The sequence below is a fragment of the Pan paniscus genome, chromosome 5 (assembly GCF_029289425.2).
Source record: "Pan paniscus chromosome 5, NHGRI_mPanPan1-v2.0_pri, whole genome shotgun sequence".
Lineage (NCBI taxonomy): Eukaryota > Metazoa > Chordata > Mammalia > Primates > Hominidae > Pan > Pan paniscus.
This window is the reverse complement of record NC_073254.2, coordinates 59,368,320-59,388,076: the sequence shown is the minus strand read 5'-3', so window position 1 is coordinate 59,388,076 and position 19,757 is coordinate 59,368,320. Positions and strand designations below refer to the sequence as shown.

The window sequence follows — 19,757 nt, the reverse complement described above, 5'->3', positions numbered from 1 at the left end:
CTCTAATGACCAGTGATGATGAGCTTTTTTTCACGTTTGTTGGCCGCATAAATGTCTTCTTTTCAGAAGTATCTGTTCATATCCTTCGCCCACTTTTTGATGGTGTTGCTTTTTTCTTGTAAATTTGTTTAAGTTCCTTGTAGATTCTGGATATTAGCCCTTTGTCAGATGGATAGATTGCAAAAATTTTCACCCATTCTGTAGGTTGTCTGTTCACTCTGATGAGTTTCTTTCACTGTGCAGAAGCTCTTTAGTTTAATTAGATCCCATTTGTCAATTTTGGCTTTTGCTATCATTGCTTTTGGTGTTTTAGTCATGAAGTCTTTGCCCATGCTTATGGGTATTGCCTAGGTTTTCGTCTAGGGTTTTTATGGTTTTAGGTCTTATGTTTAAGTTTTAATCCATCTTGAGTTAATTTTTGTATAAGGTGTAAGGAAGGGGTCCAGTTTCATTATTCTGCATATGGCTAGCCAGTTTTCCCAACACCATTTATTAAATAGGGAATCCTTTCCCCATTGCTTGTTTTTGTCAGGTTTGCCAAAGATCAGATAGTTGTAGATGTGTGGTATGTTATTTCTGAGGCCTCTGTTCTGTTCCATTCATCTGTATATCTGTTTTGGTACTAGTACCATGCTTTTTGGTTACTGTAGCCTTGTAGTATAGTTACAATTTTGATGCCTCTAGCTTTGTTCTTTTTGCTTAGGACTATCTTAGCTATATGAGCTCTTTTTTGGTTCCATATGAAATTTAAAGTAGTTTTATCTAATTGTATGAAGAAAGTCAATGGTAGCTTGATTGGGGACAGCATCAAATCTGTAAATTACTTTGGGCAGTATGGCCATTTTCATGATATTGATTATTCCCATCCATAAGCATGGAATGTTTTTCCATTTGTTTGTGTCCTCTCTTATTTTCTTGAGCAGTGGTTTGTAGTTCTCCTTTAGGAGGTCCTTCACATCCCTCGTAAGTTGTATTCCTAGGTATTTTATTCTCTTTGTAGCAATTGTGAATGGGAGTTCACTCATGATTTGGCTCTGTGTTTGTGTATAGGAATGCTTGTGATTTTTGCACATTGATTTTGCATCCTGAGACTTTGCTGAAGTTGCTTATCAGCTTAAGGAGATTTTGGGCTGAGATGATTGAGTTTTCTAAATATACAATCACGTCGCCTGCAAACAGAGACAATTTGACTTCCTCTTTTCCTATTTGAATGCCATTTATTTCTTTCTCTTGCCTGATTGCCCTGGCCAGAACTTCCAATACTATGTTGAATAGGAGTGGTGAGAGAGGCCATCCTTGTATTGCACTGGTTTTAAGAAGGAATGCTTCCAGCTTTTGCCTATTCAGTATGATATTGGCTGTGGATTTGTCATAAACAGCTCTTATTATTTTGAGATACGTTCCATCAATACCTAGTTTATTGATAGTTTTTAGCATGAAGGAGTGTTGAATTTTATCGAAGGCCTTTTCTGCATCTATTGAGATAATCATTTGGTTTTTGTCATTGGTTCTGTTTATGTGATGGATTACGTTTATTGATTTGCATAAGTTGAATCAGCCTTGCATCCCAGGGATGAAGCCAACGTGATCGTGGTGGATAAGCTTTTTAATGTGCAGCTGGATCCGGTTTGCCAGTATTTTATTGAGGATTTTTGCATTGATGTTCATCAGGGATATTGGCCTGAAATTTTCTTTATTTGTTGTGTCTCTTCCAGGTTTTGGTATCAGGATGATGCTGGCCTCATAAAATGATTTAGGGAGGAGTCCCTCTTTTTCTATTGTTTGGAATAGTTTCAGAAGGAATGGTACCAATTCCTCCTTGTACCTCTGGTAGAATTCAGCTGTGAATCCATCTGGTCCTGGACTCTTTTTGGTTGGTAGGCTATTAATTACTGCCTCAATTTCAGAACTTGTTATTGATATATTCAGGGATTCTACTTCTTCTTAGTTTAGTCTTGGGAGGGTGTATGTGTCCAGCAATTTATCCATTTCTTCTGGATTTTCTAGTTTATTTGCATAGAGGTGTTTATAGTTTTCTCTGGTGGTAGTTTGTATTTATGTGGGATCCGTGGTAATATCACCTTTATCATTTTTTATTGTGTCTATTTGATTCTTCTGTCTTTTATTCTTTATTAGTCTTGCTAGCAGTCTATTTTGTTAATCTTTTCAAAAGAACCAGCTCCTGGATTCATTGATTTTTTGAAGGGTTTTTCGTGTCTCTGTCTCCTTCACTTCTGCTCTGATCTTAGTTATGTCTTGGCTTCTGCTAGCTTTTGAATGTGTTTGCTCTTGCTTCTCTAGTTCTTTTAGTTGTGATGTTAGGGTGTCGATTTTGGATCTTTCCCACTTTCTCCTGTGGGCATTTTAGTGCTATAAATTTCCCTCTAATCACTGCTTTAGCTGTGTCCCAGAGATTCTTGTACGTCATGTCTTAGTTCTCGTTGGCTTCGAAGAACTTATTTACTTCTGCCTTAATTTTATTATTTACCCAGTAGTCATTCAGGAGCAGGTTGTTCAGTTTCTATGTAGCTGTGCAGTTTTGAGTGAGTTTCTTAATCCTGAGTTCTAATTTGATTGCACTGTGGTCTGAGAGGCTGTTTATGATTTCCGTTCTCTTGCATTTGCTGAGGAGTGTTTGACTTCCAATAATGTGATCAATTTTAGAATAAGTGCAATGTGGTGCTGAGAAGAATGTATATTCTGTTGATTTGGGGTGGAGAGTTCTGTAGATATCTATTAGGTCTGCTTGGTCCAGAGCTGAGTTCAAGTCCTGAATATCCTTGTTCATTTTCTTTCTTGTTGATCTGTCTAATATTGACAGTGGGGTGTTAAAGTCTCCCACTATTATTGTGTGGGAGTCTAAGTCTCTTTGTAGATCTCTAAGAACTTGCTTTATGAATCTAGGTGCTCCAGTATTGAGTGCATATATATTTAGGATAGTTAGCTCTTCTTGTTGCATTGATCCCTTTACCATTATGTAATGGCCTTCTTTGTCTCTTTGGATCTTTGTTAGTTAAAGTCTGTTTTATCAAACTAGGATTGCAACCCCTGCTTTTTTTTGCTTTCCATTTGCTTGGTAAATATTCCTCCATCCCTTTATTTTGAGCCTTTTTGTGTCTTTGCACATGAGATGGGTCTCCTGAATACAGCACACCAATGGGTCTTATCCAATGTGCCAGTCTGTGTCTTTTAATTGGGGCATTTAGCCCGTTTACATTTGAGGTTAATATTATTATGTGTGAATTTGATCCGGTCATTATGATGCCAGCTGGTTATTTTGCCCATTAGTTGATGATGGTCTTTAGAATTTGGTATGTTTTTGCAATGGCTGGTACTGGTTGTTCCTTTCCATATTTAGTGCTTCCTTCAGGAGCTCTTGTAACGTAGGCCTGGTGGTGACAAAATCAGTATTTGATTGTCTGTAAAGGATTTTATTTTTCCTTCACTTATGAAGCTTAGTTTGGCTGGATATGAAATTCTGGGTTGAAAATTCTTTTCTTTAGGAATGTTGAATATTGGCCCCCACTCTCTTCTGGCTTATAGGGTTTCTGCAGAGAGATCTGCTGTTAGTCTGATGGGCTTCCCTTTGTCGGTAACCCTTTCTTACTCTCTGGCTGCCCTTAATATTTTTTCCTTCATTTCAACCTTGGTGAATCTGATGATTATGTGTCTTGGAGTTGCTCTTCTAAAGGAATATCTTTGTGGTGTTCTCTGTATTTCCAGAATTTGAATGTTGGCCTGCCTTGCTAGGCTGGGGAAGTTCTCCTGGATAATATCCTGCAGAGTGTTTTCCACCTTGGTTCCATTCTCCCCATCACTTTCAGGTACACCAATCAAATGTAGGTTTGGTCTTTTCACATAGTCCCATATTTCTTGGAGGCTTTGTTCACTCCTTTTCATTCTTTTTTCTCTAATGTTGTCTTCACACTTTATTTCTTCAAGTTGATCTTCAATCTCTGATATCCTTTCTTCCGCTTGATCGATTCGGCTGCTGATACTTGTGAATGCTTCATGAAGTTCTCATGCTGTGTTTTTCAGCTCTATCAGGTCATTTATATTCTTCTTTAAACTGGTTATTCTAGATAGCAATTCCTCTAACCTTTTTTCAGGTTCTCAGCTTTCTTGCTTTGGGTTGGAACATGCTCCTTTAGCTCGGAGAAGTTTGTTATTACCCACCTTCTGAAGCCTACTTCTGTCAGTTCGTCAAACTCATTCTCCATCCAGTTTTGTTCCCTTGCTGGCGAGGAGTTGTGATTTTTTGGAGAAGAGGCATTCTGGTTTTTGGAATTTTCAGCCTTTTTGCTCTAGTTTTTTCTCATCTTCGTGGATTTATTTACCTCTGGTCTTTGATTTTGGTGACCTTCAAATGGGGCTTTTGAGTGGATGTCCTTTTTGTTGATGTTGATGCTATTCCTTTGTGTTTGTTCATTTTCCTTCTAACAGTCAGGCCCCTCTGCTGCAGGTCTGCTGGAGTATGCTGGAGGTCCACTCCAGACCCTGTTTGCCTGGGTATCACCAGCAGAGGCTGCAGAACAGCAAAGATTGCTGCCTGTTCCTTCCTCTGGAAGCTTCATCCCAGAGGGGCACCCGCCAGATGCCAGCCAGAACTCTCCTGTATGAGGTGTCTGTCAGCCCCTACTGGGAGTTGTCTCCCAGTCAGGAGGCACGGGGGTCAGGGCCCCACTTGAGGAGGCAGCCTGTCCCTTAGCAGAGCTCGAGTGCTGTGCTGGGAGATCCACTGCTCTCTTCAGAACCAGCAGGCAGGAATATTTATGTCTGCTGAAGCTGTGCCCACATCCACCCCTTCCCCTAGATGCTCTGTCCCAGGAAGATGGGAGCTTTATCTATAAGCCCCTGACTGGGGCTGCTGCCTTTCTTTCAGAGATGCCCTGCCCAGAGAGGAGCAATCTAGAGAGGCAGACTGGCCACAGCAGCTTAGCCAAGCTGCAGTGGGCTCTGCCCAGTTCAAAGTTCCAGGCAGCTTTGCTTACACTGTGAGGGGAACATTGCCTACTCAAGCCTCAGTAATGGTGGACGCCCCTCCCACCACCAAGCTCGAATGTCCCAGGTTGACTTCAGACTGCTGTGCTGACAGCAAGAATTTCAAGCCAGTGGATCTTAGCTTGCTGGGCTCCATGGGGGTGGGATTTGCTGAGCTAGACCACTTGGCTCCCTGGCTTCGGCCCCCTTTCCAGGGCAGTGAATGGTTCTGTCTCACTGGCATTCCAGGTGTCACTGGGGTATTAAAACAAACTCCTGGAGCTAGCTCGGTGTCTGCCCAAACAGCTGCCCAGTTTTGTGCTTGAAACCCAGGGCCCTGGTGATGTAGGTACCCAAGGGAATCTCTTGGTCTGAGGGTTGCGAAGACCCTAGGAAAAGCATAGTTATCTGGGCTGGAATGCACCATTCCTCACAGCATGGTCCCTCACGGCTTCCCTTGGCTAAGGGAGGGAGTTCCCTGACCCCTTGCTATTCCTGGTGAGGGAACGCCCCACCCTGCTTCGGCTTGCCCTCCGTGGGCTGCACCCACTGTCTAACCAGTCCCAATGAGATAAGCTGGGTACCTCAGCTGGAAATGCAGAAATCACCCGCCTTCTTCATTAATCTCACTGGGAGCTGTAGACCAGAGCAGTTCCTATTCAGCCATCTTGCCATCCACACCGGAGAGCAGCTATACCATTTTATATTACTACGAGCAATGCGTAAGTGTTCCAGTTTCTCCACAACCTAACCAATGGACTGAAATATTTTTAAGCAAGGGATTCACACACATACACAGTAACTTCAATACGATCTTCTATTTCTCAAAACTCTCATTAGTTAAAAAAAAAAAAGGCTTTAGTGCAAGCCCAAATATCTCCAAAAAAAGGCCTATCTCACGATTTATGATAGAAGATTAGAAACATACCCACAAATGGCACGTTGTTTTTAAAAGAGTTTAGGTTCCATTAAACGTTACAAATACATGTATCTTCTCATCATAAGCATCACATTTGATGATGGACTTTGCTTCAAACAGTGTCAAAATCAGTAATGCATCACATTTTAGAAAACAATTTCAAATAAAACCTTGTTACAACACTGCTCTATATTACTTTATCACTATTTAGGATCATATCTAATTGTTTACAACAGCATATGAATTATTTAGGATTTGTTAGACTTAAAAGCAAAATGCTGGCAGCTAGGGTTCAGTGTTTGGCCCATGTTAGCATTCTGTCCTGGAAGGACTCCTTTAGTTGGGTGTCAAAATAGCTTTAATGCTTCACCAAATGAAGAAATGGCATATCATACATTTTATATTAAATTCCTTTTAGACATACTAAGGAATTTACAAACAGGATCAGGTTCCAGGATGGAAAGCACATCAGGCTTATTCAAAGAACCTTTGGAAGTCAATAAGGAGAAAAATACCAACATCACAGTGCAGAACTGGAGAACAAACACCAACAATTCATCTAAAAATATGAATGGCAGACTTCACTGATAATGGAATTCTATGGAAACAATGATAAACCAATGTCTACATCACTGACAAAAAAAAATTGAACATAATGTTTGATGCAGGAGAGGTTTGCATGAGAAATGCAATCTTAGGTCTGTTAAAAAATGTATAGATATATAGATACACACACACATAAACTGTTCCTACCCTTTAGCCATGCTGAATGGGATTGAATAATTTTCATTTAAGGGTTTTCCTGGTAGTACACTTATGTTAGTGAAAATGTGGAAATAATCTGCTTACCTGTAAGGACACACCTGAATAATTTGTGTTACAAACTGGGATTTTTTTTTTTTTTTTTTTTTTTTTGAGACTGAGTCTCACTCTGTCACCAAGGCTGGAGTGTAGTGGCACTATCGCAGCTCACTGCAACCTCTGCCTCTGGGGTTCAAGTGATTCTGCTGCCTCAGTCTCCCAAGTAGCTAGGACTACAGGCATGCGCCACCACGCCTGGCTAATTTTTTTGTGCTTTTAGTAGAGACAGGGTTTCACCATGTTGACCAGACTGGTCTTGAACTCCTGACCTCAGGTGATCTGCCTGCTTCAGCCTCCCAAAGTGCTGGGATTACAGGCGTGATCCACCATGCCCAGCCCATGCACTGGGATATTAAGTAGCCATTAAAATAACATTTTGTAAAATGTTGAATGGCTTGGGAAAATGCTCAGCATATTGTAAGGAGTAAAGAAGGCTACATTATTTGACATAGGATAAGATATTTAAAAGCAAATTTATAGAAATACGCTAGACATAACTGTCAAATCCTTTTTCCAGTTTCCTTGAGGTATAACCTACCCCATCTTTTTAATGCATTTCTAAGTAGGTTACAAACATCAGCATTTAAGGATGCATGTTATTAACTAATGTTCAGTTTTTTTCTTTTAAGATAAAATTTTCATACAATGTCATACACTTTTTTTTCTTTTTCTTTTTCTTTCTTTTTTTTTTTTTTTGAGACAGAGTCTCACTCTGTCACCCAGGCTGGAGTATAGTAGCATGGTCCCAGCTCGCTGCAGCCTCGACCTCCTGGGCTCAAGTGCTTATCTCACCTCAGCCTCCCAAGTAGCTGGGACTACAGGTGTGCACCACCACACACCTGGCTAATTTTTGTATTTTTCGTAGAGATGGAGTTTCACCGTGTTGCCCAGGCTGGTCTTGAGCTCCTGGCCTCAAGAGATCCTCCTGCCTCAGACTCACGAAGTGCTGGGATTACAGGCATGAACCACCACGCCTGGCCGACATACACAAATCTTAAGCATACTATGCTGATGAAACTCTTTTTGATCATCATTTTAACTCTTGCTGTGCTCTGTATACATGTTAATTGAAAGAGCTGTTTTGTGAGGAAAGAGGCACTGTTCCATTGGTAGAAGCTGTTTATAACTTGTTAGTTGTTGAAAGAGCCATTATTTGCCAGATCAAAGTTAAATCACTAAAAAGGACAAGGTTGGGAAGTGGATGAATGAAGAGAAATGTTGAAATTCTTTGGGGGAAAAAAGCAAAATTGGCTGATAATTGGCAAAAGACTGGTTATAGGTGTTTGGGTACCTCATACACAACTTGCTTGTATAATTTGCTTTCTACTTTTGCTTTGTAAATTTAGAGGCAGGGAAATGAAAAGAGATATTGTTTCTCATCTCCACTATTCTCCCTAGAAATTCTTTCTTATCTAATACAGAGAGCCTCACATTGTCCTGACATGTTTGACACCTTGTTAAAGATTGATAGGTGAGTGAATGAGTGAAAATAAATGAATAGCTATTCTTAGCAGTCAGAAGGTACTTCCTAGGGACTTCCTAACTAGTGGTTATGAGATAATTATGCTATATCTTCCAGTGGATTGTGGCACAATGCTTTCAAGGAGTCTTAGAGCAAGGGATTCGGGGCAGGTTAGAAAAGAGCTTTCTGATTCATGGGTATACTTGGTTTATATTTCTTTGCATTTAGGTAGGTAGGTAGAATTGGTTTAGGTTTTTTTGCATTTACATAGATAAGACACACAGATACACACATTGAAGTTGTCTGGGCATATTAGGAGTAATTACCTACATACGTGCCTCTTCTTCTAAATTAGTTGTAGATTTTCAGAACAGTTGCAATATCGTCTGTTTCAACCTACTGGGTTTTCTTAGTGGTTTATATCTCAGCCCTTGGTTCACTGCTCAGAGTTTCACCTCTGCCTCAGTGAGTCACCCAGCATTTAGCAGCATGCATGGCTATTTTTCTCGAGTCCCTTGAAATGAACTCCCAAGGAGTTGTTTTTGTAGAAGACAGTTGGTAAAGAAGGGCTTTTTCAGTATTGTCACAGCCTTTGGGGTGTGATATGCTATTTGTCTTTCCAAGGAGGCAGTCTTCAAAGAAAAAAAAAAAGACAAAGCAGCCTATACTCAGTGTTAAGAATTGCTGCTTACTTTTGATGTTTGGACAAGAGCTGGCACTGCTAGAGATGTTCTGCCTTTTGAGGCACAGCTCATGCCATCCATGTGAGCACAGAGTCTCATCAGCATTCACATCTTACCTGCTACTGGTCTCACTGTGGAAATGGGTAATAGAAACAGAAACATCAGTGACATTTGGCTCTTTTATTCAGAGGAATCAAACGTGACAAAGAGAAGCCAGGGTCAGCAGTAGGCAGTAGGTCCACCCATTGGGATAGCATAGCTATTGGGGAAATTGTCAGCACAGAGGCAAAACCATGGTATTCCATGACTGCAGCAGGAGGTCTGCAGTTGTGACTTTAGCCAAGAAGCATTGGGAATCCAAGATGAGTTGACAAGGAATCTATCCTGATGTTTGTCTTTGGGACAAACATCAGGAAACACAGGAAGTAGTTGCTGTGATGAAGTCCAAGAAAACAGGCAGAGCTAAGGAGCTCCAAAGAGGGGAAGACAGGCAGGAATTGATAGGTGTGGGGACCCCCACAGGCAGAAATGGCACCTTCAAGACTCCCAGCAGCAGAGTCTTAGAGGGAATGGTGGAGCAGCGTTGGGTTGCCTAGCAGCTGAACAGAGTCCATAGCATGACAAAATGGACAAGACAGGACCTAAGCAGAGAAAGCCGTATACTCGCAGATGACTACCTTGTCACAGAAGCATTATGAGACACGGCCTCATCCAGGCAGGTAGATGGTGACATCATCCTTAAAAGGCTGAAATGGATGGTTCCATCCTTAGAGACTTTTCTTTAAAAAGTATAATTATTGGGGCAAGAAAAACATTAACTTGGTATTTAAATTTTACTTTACGTTTTCCTGGGGTTTTATTCTGTTTGCTTCCAGCATGGTCCAAATACCTACTTCAAAGCAAACATTCTAACAAGAACTTGTTAAGAGGAAGGGAAACCAGCTCCTGTGGCTTCTTGTACACCATCTATGGGGGCACTCACAGAACCACGTTTGTGAGTTGAGTGTAAATGAATCCGAAACCTACAAATTAGATTTCCTTTGAAATACACATGGGTTTAAAACTTTAACGGGAAAAGAACTTGGCAAATCAAATCTGAGCATATTCAGTAAAACCTCACTAATTTGCACTAATGACCAAGAGATCCATTGAGAATTACTGGATTTTTGTGAGTGTGTTAGCATGGGAGAAAAAAAAAAAATACCAAAATGGTTGAGAAGGTAGGGATGGGGGATAGAAAAAGAGAAGGAGGAGGAAAATCAAAGTTCTAGCATCAAACAAACATACTTTATGGTACAATAAGAATGTATTTGAACGGTTACTGGAATGAAACTCAATAGCTTAATGAGTGCCTTGCTGTGGTACGCCTGCCCACTGGGGAGGCAGCCATGTCATAAGGCCTGCCTAAGCCAGCAGCTAATGTGCACTTAGGTAAAGAGGCCTTTGCTTTTTTGAAAGTTGAGGGGTTGTGGTTTTTGCAAGGGTGTGAACCAATGAGATTCTACTGTGTGTCATGCAGGTTTGTTATAGACTTGCACATGTAGGCTGTGATTCTAAGTCCGCATTGGGGATGGAATTGCTTATTACTGCTTAAAAAAAAGTGAAAACTTGCTAGAAAGAGACAGCAATTCTGACTAGCTGAATCTTTTTTAGATGTTAGTGAATCAATCATATCTATAGTAGAAGATGAAATTTAAAGCATTCTGAATTGAAGATTGAATATTTGGTAGCCCTTTATTGTGACATGAATTTTATTAAAAAAGGTGGGAGGCCGAGGCGGGAGGATCACTTGAGGTCAGGAGTTCGAAACCAGCCCGGCCAACATGTATCTACTAAAAATACGAAAATTAACTGACTGTGGTGATGCCTGCCTGTAATCCCAGCTCCTCAGGAGACTGAGACAGGAGAATCACTTGAGCCCAGGAGGCGGAGGTTGCAGTGAGCTGAGATCACACCACTGCACTGCAACCTGGGTGACAGAGTGAGACTCCATTTCAAAAAAAAAGTGTATCTTCCTTTATAAGTAACTGTCTAAAAAGTTCTTTAAAGATTTAATTATTTGTGGCCCAAATTTCAGTAATCATAGTGGCTGTTTTTAATCCATTTACTTAAGAAATAGTTTTCTTCAGTTGTTAGTATTTTTACATGTGCACTTAAAGGACAGTGATGTTTCCTTTCACTCTCCTTTCCATAATATCTGAGAATATCTAAAATTGTGATAGTCTTTATTACTATGGAATATGTCTTTACTAAATGTGCTATTCTTCTGACTTAAGCACAACCCTTGGTAATGATTTGTGTTTACACTGATTTAAGTCATTCCTTAGACTTCCCTTACTGCAAGCTAATGTTTTACCAGCTGAAGAATAATTTAGAACTTCAACTCAAGTAGCCATTGAAGGCTGTGGGGGATAATAAATATGAATAGTCAGAGCTTTCTCTAGGATATAAGCTGAGGCAATGATTTCAGGTCTTTAACTGCTGCCCCTAGACCAGAAAAGGAGTTGTCACACCAGCTGCTGCAGAAAAAGACCAAACCTAATTTGACACACAGTAAAGCCTAAAAGGAGTTGGTCACTAGAAGGAGTTGCTTGTATAGAAGACAGTTGTAAAGCTTTATGTTTTTTTTTTATTTTCATAAGAGATGGATCTCAATATATATATATTACCTAAGAGATGGATCTCAACATATTACCTAGGCTGTCCTCAAATTCCTAGCCTCAAGTGATCCTCCTACCTGAACTTCCCAAGTAAGTGGGACTACAGGCGTGCACTGCTAAGCCGGGTTTGCTTTTGTCATTTTTAGTATTTTCTTTCTTTTTCCCCAGTTAAACAATAAAACATAATTCATGTGCCACCTCCCCCTCAAGTCATGGAGTAGAGAAGTAATGAATTTGGAGGATTCATTTATCCCATAGGAATCATACAAAAGTTATTCACTCTTTTCAAGCCCCCAGTTTGCCCCTGTGACTCTTAGACAGGCAATCTACTTTGCTTAAAAAAAAAAAAAAAGCCGATGTAGGCTTTCTAAATTATTTTCTTCCTCACCTTAACATTTCTGTAATTTAATTCCTGTTATCTCTCTTAGACCTGTTTCTGAGGAGAAAGTACTGATTAGTTTGTCAAGCAGAGCTCTTAAACTCCCCTCCCTCACTGCAAGTTCTCCCACTTGGCTTTCTGCTTCCTGTCTGTATTTTAGCAGACTCAGGTCTCCCCCATCTTGAGTCCTCTCCTTGGCAGTGCAGATGACTATTATTGTTACTGCCCTTTTACAGCAGAACTCTTTAGAAGATTGGAGAACATTCTACTTAATATATGTGATGTACCTCAAGTGCCTGCCTCTAAGGCTCCTGGTATGGTTTGGCTCTGTTTCCCCACTCAAATCTTATCTTGAATTTTACTCCCATAATTCCCACATATTGTAGGAGAGACCCAGTGGGAGATAATTGAATCATGGTGGTTTCTCCCATACTGTTCTTGTGATAGTGAATATGTTTCATAAGTTCTAATGGTTTGATAAGGGAAAACCTGTTTCATTTGGTGCTCATTCTCTCTCTTGCCTGCTGCAATGTAAGACATGCCTTTCACCTTTTGCCATGCTTGTGAGGCCTCCCCAGCCATGTGGAACTGTGAGTCCATTAAATCTCTTTTTCTTTGTAAATTACCCAGTCTTGGGTATGTCTTTATCAGCAGCATAAAAATGAAGTAATACAGTAAATGGGTACCAGGAGTGGGGTGCTGCTGAAAAGATACCTGAAAATGTGGAAGTGACTTTGGAACCTGAATAACAGACAGAAGTTGGAACAGTTTGGAGGGCTCAGAAGAAGACAGGAAAATGTAGGAAAGTTTGGAACTCTCTAGAGACTTGCTGAATGGCTTTGACCAAAATGGTGATAATGATATGGAATGGACAGTGAAATCCACGCTGAGGTGGTCTCAGATGGAGATGAGGAACTTGTTGGGAACTGGAGCAAAGGTGACACTTGTTATGTTTTAGCAAAGAGACTGGCAGCATTTTGCCCCTGCCCTAGAGACTTGTGGAACTTTCAACTTGAGAGAGATGATTTAAGGTATCTGGCAGAAGAAATTTCTAACCCGCAAAGTATTCAAGAAGTGACTTGGTGTGTTAAAGGCATTCGGTTTATAAGGGAAGCAGACATAAAAGTTTGCAGCCTGACAATGCGATATAAAAGAAGATCCCATTATATGAGGAGAAATTCAAGCCAGCTTTAGAAATTTTTATAAGTAACACAGAGCCAAATGTTAAGCCCCAAGACAATGAGGAAAATGTCTCCAGGGCATGTCAGAGGTCTTCATGGCAGCCCTTCCCATCATGGCCCGGAGGCCTAGGAGAAAAGAGTGGTTTTTTTGTGGGCTGGGCCCAGGGTCCCCACGCTGTGTGCAGCCTAGGGACTTGGTGCCCTGTGTCCCAGCCACTCCAGCCATGGCTGAAAGGGGCCAACACAGAGCTCAGGACATGGCTTCAGAGGATGAAAGCCTCAAGCCTTGGCAGCTGCCACGTGGTGTTGAGCCTGCCAGTGCACAGAAGTCAAGAATTGGGGTTTGGGAACCTCTGCTTAGATTTGAGAGGATGTAGGGAAATACCTGGATGTCCAGGCAAAAGTTTGCTGCAGGGGTGGGGCTCTCATGGAGAACCTCTCCTAGGGCAGTGCAGAAGGGAAATATGGGGTTGGAGTCCCCACACAGAGTCCCTACTGGGGCATCACCTAGTGGAGCTGTGAGAAGAGGGTCACCGTCCTCCAGACTCCAGAATGGTAGATCCACTGACAGCTTGCACCATGGGGCCAGTAGTCCCTTTGTTTTAGCCAATTTCTACCATTTGGAATGGCTGTATTTACCCAATGCCTGTACCTTCATTATATCTAGGAATTAACTAACTTGCTTTCGATTTTACTGGCTCATAGGCGGAAGAGACTTGCCTTGTCTCAGATAAGACTTGGGACTATGGACTTTGAGTTAATGCTGAAATGAGTTAAGACTTTGGGGGACTGTTGGAAAGGCATGATTGATTTTGAAATGTGAGGATATGAGATTTGGCAGGGGACAGGAGCAGAATGATATGCTTTCATTCTGTGTCCCCACCCAAATCTCATCTTGAATTGTACTCCCATAATTCCCACATATTGTGGGAGGGACTCAGTGGGAGATAATTGAATCATGGGGGCAGTTTCTCCCATACTGTTCTCATGGTAGTGAATAAGTGTCACGAGATCTGATGTTTGATAAAGGGAAACCTGTTCCACTTGACTCTTATTCTCTCTCTTGCCTGCTGCGATGTGAGACGTGACTCTTGCCTTCCACCATGATTTTGAGGTCTCCCTAGCCACGTGGAACTGTGAGTCCATTAAATCTCTTTTTCTTTGTAAATTATGCAGTCTTGAGTATGTCTTTATCAGCAGCATGAAAATACAGCCCCACATGATCTGGCCCCCGACAACCTCTTAATTCATCTCTTAATACCTGCCCTCTTGCTCATTCTGCTGCAGCCACCCTGACCTCTATCCTGTTCCTCAAAGACTCCACTTAATGTTCCTACCCCAACGTCTTTCCACTTTCACTTCTCTCTACCTAGAGTGCTTTTTGGTCATATATTATACTATATGGCTTATTCTGTCATTTACTATAGAGCTCCCTGATCTAATGATACCTTCACGAACAGGACCTCCTGACCCCTTACATGAAATAGGAACACCACCTCCTCTCTAGAACTCACCGTTGCTTTTTCCCAGGATATCTTTTCCCCATAGCACATTACCCCTTTTCATCCCATAGCGTGTGTCACCCACAAATACTGTGTGTGTGTGTTTATTGCATATTTCTTCCACTGTAATATTTTGTGTGAGAGCATGGACTTTACCTGTTTGGCTCACAGGTGCATTCCCACACCTAGAAGAGTGACTGGTAAGTAATCAGTGCATGACTGGATTAAAGATAGAGTAGAGATACATACATTCTGCAAATATACTAGCCCTTTCTTTGGTGAACTTTGTTATTTTATTTTGTTTTTAATTAGTAATTTTTAGGTTTGTTCTTTGAGGGGAGTTTTTATAACAGTTTTTAGGTGGAGTGTTGCTCTCTTGCTTCCTAACAAGCAGATGTCAGCTGCAGGCAAACCTTGTGGAGACTCCTTTCTTAACTAAAATGTTTGCTTAAGAGAATATGCCTTCAAAGAGAGAAGCTGTACACCATCAGGGGATTTTTTAGTTTTTGAAATTAAATTGTTTGATCAAGTTCAAGGTGTTTTTAAAATTTTTTAATGTCCTCCTTCAATATGTCTTTATTGAACTTTTAGACACTAATATTTTAACAAATACAAAAGAGAAGGGCCTTGCCCATGAGACAGTTATAGCCCAAATGAAAGAGAAACTATAGAATTCTATCATTTCTTTTTTATTTTAATATTAATTTTTTTTTTTTGATACAGAGTTTCATTCTGTTGCCCAGGCTGGAGTGCAGTGGCGCAATCTTGGCTCGCTGCAACCTCCACCCGCCTTGTTCAAGCAATTCTCCCTGCCTCAGCCTCCCAAGTAGCTGGGGTTACAGGCGCCTGCCACCACGCCCGGCTAATTTTTGTATTTTTAGTAGAGGCGGGATTTCACCATGTTGGCCAGGCTGGTCTCAAACTCCTGACCTCAGGTGATCCGCTCACCTCGGCCTCCGAAAGTGCTGGAATTACAGGTGTGTGTCACTGCTCCTGGCCCTGTATCATTTCTTTATAAGGTGTAATTACTGTGCTAATCCTTCACAGGCTGTAGTAAGAGCAAGTAGAGGGTGCTTCACCTGGTTTTGGGGTTCCAAAAAGGCTTTGTGGAGAAAGGATTGCCTGAGCTGAATTTTGAAGAGTAAGAAGAGTTAAGCCAAGCAGAGAAGGGGGCAAATGCAGAAGGAGCATGAGCAAAAGTGAGTTCCAAGGAGGTGTGAAACAGCACTGCATTGTCAGGTTATTACCAACATTTTGAAATGCTTAAAGCATGAAGTACATGGTGAGAAATGGCTGGAGATGAGAAGAAAAGGAGAGGCGGGGGCTGAGGCATGGAGAATGCTGTATTTAGGAGCTTGGGTTTAATCCTTAAGGTAGTGTCCTTGCAGGGCTTTTAAGCGAACATCAGAGTCAGAAGGTGTATTATAGGTACTGTCAACTTTTCAGTGGCTTTGAAACTTCAGCCACATAACTTGTTCTTCAAACAAGATCTTACATTTTAGCTTAATATTAAAATCAGATCAAAGCAGAACTGCCCAGTTGAGGTTGGGGTGGAAAACACAGAACTTCCAAGCTTGGTATCTTCCCTATTCTTCCCTAGCCCCTCTTGTCAGCTCCTAGGACAACTTTGGGAAACTTCCAGGGCCCTTCTTAGCACACTGTTAAAAATCAACCCTTTCAATTTTTATATTAGAAAACTGTGGCTAGGGCCAGGCATGGTGGTGGCTCACATCTGTAATCCCAGCACTTTGGGAGGCTGAAGCAGGTGAATCACCTGAGGTCGGGAGTTGAAGACCAGCCTGACCAACATGGTGAAACCCTGTCTCTACTAAAAATACAAAAATTAGCTGGGCGTGATGGCGGACACCTGTAATCCTAGCTACTCAGGAAGCTGAGGCGGGAGAATCGCTTGAATCCAGGAGGCGGAAGTTGTAGTGAGACAAGATTGTGCCACTGTACTCCATCCTGAGCAACAGAGTGAGACTCCTTCTCAAAAAAAAGAAAAGAAAACTGTGGCTGAGCATCATGGCCCATGCCTTTAATCCCTTTGGGAAGCTGAGGTGAGAGGATCACTTGAGCCCAGGAGTTTGAGATTAGCCTGGGCAACATAGGAAGACCCCATCTCTACAAAAATAAAACAACTAGCCAGGTGTGGTGGTGCTTGCCTGTAGTCCTAGCTACTCAGGAGGCTGAGGCAGGAGGATTGCCAGGAAGTTGAGGCTGCAGTGAGCTGTGATCGTGCCACTACACTCCAGCCTGAATGACAGAGTGACACCCTGTATCCAAAAAATAAAAAAACAAAACAAAACAAAAGAAAGCTATGACTGAGAAAATGAGAAAATTAGAGTATCTCAGTGAATTAATAGCAGAACCCAGGACTCTTGATTCTCAATCTAGTTCTTTTCTGCAGTATAATGTACCATCATTGGCAAAAGAAAACTTTTACTGTTTAATACAGAAATTCCTCACTCTTATGCAGGTGCAATAGGTGAGATTAAAAAAATATATATCACCCAAGTAGAATAAATGTTCTACATTGAGTATATCCTTATTAATCTTATTAATGCAGACTTTTTTAAAAAAGATTCTTTTAGAATTGGTTTCTAGTCCATATAGTTTCTTTGCTTTTTTATGTTAGTGGCTAGAATACCAAGTTACCATCCCTCAACTTGAATTTTTTAGGAATTAGATACAGGGAGTTTTTTGTTACAGCCTCTTGTTGTTAATGAAATCACTTGCCATTAAGTCCTAGTAGTGTCTGTTTACTGACCTTGCTTAAATAGTATGTCATGGCTGAATCCTGTTATAATGGCAAAAGCAGTTGAATAAGAGTCGGGAGACCTGGTTCTACTCCCAGTCCAGCCATTAACTGGTTGAATAACATTTGGAAAAGTCACTCAAGCTCAACTGTACAATGAGAAGTTTGAACTAAATTACTTCTAAGGCCCATTCCAGCTCCTACAGTCTGTGATTCTAATTATAGGGTATGTTGTGTTTTATCTGTGAGAGTGGTGATGTTATAGACTGCTGCAAGCTCTCATTTTTGGTGGTCTGAATGACTAAGGATAGCTGGGTACATGAAGCAGTTGATTGTGAATATCTCTGAAGAGACGCAAAAGTGGGCATTTACTCATCAGGGCAGAGGATATGTATTAATGAAATGAGTTCATTTATTTGCAACTATATTCACAGTCTGGGAATTTGAATGGCTTCACTGAAATTCTAGTAATAAATTCCCCACGACCTTATCAGTGGACAGTTCAGCCTTGGGACAGCCCACTTAGCAGATGTTTATTAAGAGTGTTTATGAAGAGCTGTGCTTATCTCAGTGGGAGTCATGGTATATAAACTCTTTTAGGACTCTCAGAATAATAGAAGTCCTTCATAGTCCATTTCTGAATTCCCCATTCTGTGTTTGATTCCCCAATCTCATTTTTCTGCAGAAGCCCTTCCTCAATGTGCTATTTAAAGTCCTTTAAATCAAGCCCTATTACTTTGAGAATAAGTGTGATATAACAAACAATGACATTATTATATTGTAAGGACAAGAAATGGGGTTAAGTTATAAAGCAGAACATTTTTATTTACACAGCAGTGTTTTAATAACCAGCAAAATTTTGGAAGAGAGCTAGAAAAATAGTTAAAAGATAAATGGACTTATGTTTCAATGTTATGATTTTTCACATACACTAAAGTTCATTTTTACTTTTTTAAATCCTTGAATTTCGGACAGGACCCTAGGAGAGTTGTTGGCATCCTTTGGTCAACACATTTGTCAGGGTATTTTCTTTTTTCAATGTCCTTCTATGGTTCTATTAAGCAATAACCTCATTAGCACCACATTCTGAGTGGTATAGTATGATAGCTTTACTACAAAGGGGTTCTGTATTTCACTTGCCAGGATATAACACTCTTATGACAGGAGAGAAAAAGAAAACTTGCTATGAAGGGGAAGCTTAGACATTATTTACTCTAAATATTGGAGCTTTCCATTTGAAAGTTTACAGAGGCTGAAGAATTGTTGAATTTGGAGATTTTGAAATGAAAATCTCCAGCAAACTCTAAAAATGTTTCCACCTTAAAAAACAAGTTCTGTTTCCTTCTGTGAGCATTTGCCTTACATAGCTTTGGATTAGTCTATAAGTTATTTTCATCACAAATACCTTTCACTAAGAGACACAGTATCACCCTCTTCTGGAGTGAAACAAATAAAACATTCTGGTTCAGGGCTAGGCAACTTGAGAACAGACTGTCAGTTGTGTTGAGTTAGATGGACTCTTTTTACCTCTTTATATCAAGTCTATTTTTTAGGTTACATCAAGTTAAAGTAATGCAAACTCTGAAAGGCCCAATCCAAATTAACCTGGCAGTATTCCAGAAGTGCTGGGAACTGGCAAATTTAAGTCATTTTCAATTCCAGATTCTTTTTTTCTTTTACCTTTGGCTTTTTGTCATCCTGGATGAGTTAGAACTATGGAAAAACCATCATTACTGATTTTACCTCTTTTGAGTCCCTTGACTTTGTCTACACAGGCAAAATGTATTATAGCAAATATATCCCAAAAATATCATTAAGTCCTAGACAGCCATAGGAACAAAGCTCTGTTGACACAGTTAAAAATAATTATGTGCATAAATACCTTCTCAGGTCCCTCTCCAGGTGCGTGTCACTCTAGCATGGCAATATGTAGGTGCATGCTACCCAGTTGTGGGTAGATTTAGAGATAAAGCACAGGGATAAAGATGAAATTGCCATTTATGTAGGTCAAACCCAATTGAATGCCAACAGTTTTATATGGTTCAACCTAGTAATTATTTTGATCTGTTATCAATTAGCAGTTACTCTTCACTTCACCTTTGCTCCGAGCATATAATCTGAATTCATCTAAATTGACAAGCCACTACCAAAACAAAGCAATGCAACAAAATACAGACGGTTCTCTGTGTCTCAGCTTCTTCATCCATAAAATGGAGGTGGTAATGGCACAAATGCACCTTCCTTGTAGGGTTGTGAAGATGAAATGTAAAAGGCCTAGAATAGCACTTGACGTGTAACAAGCACTCAGTAAATTTAGCCATTAGTAACATTGTCATCATTATCAGCATGTTACTAATTTGTTTGTTCAATGA

General features: G+C 40.6%; 1 protein-coding gene across 10 annotated transcripts in view; it reads left to right on the top strand.

The window, feature by feature from the left end:
• The window catches only part of SUPT3H (SPT3 homolog, SAGA and STAGA complex component), a 597,091-nt gene that overhangs the window by 528,605 nt on the left and 48,729 nt on the right, over window positions 1-19,757 (top strand). The window lies entirely within an intron of this gene.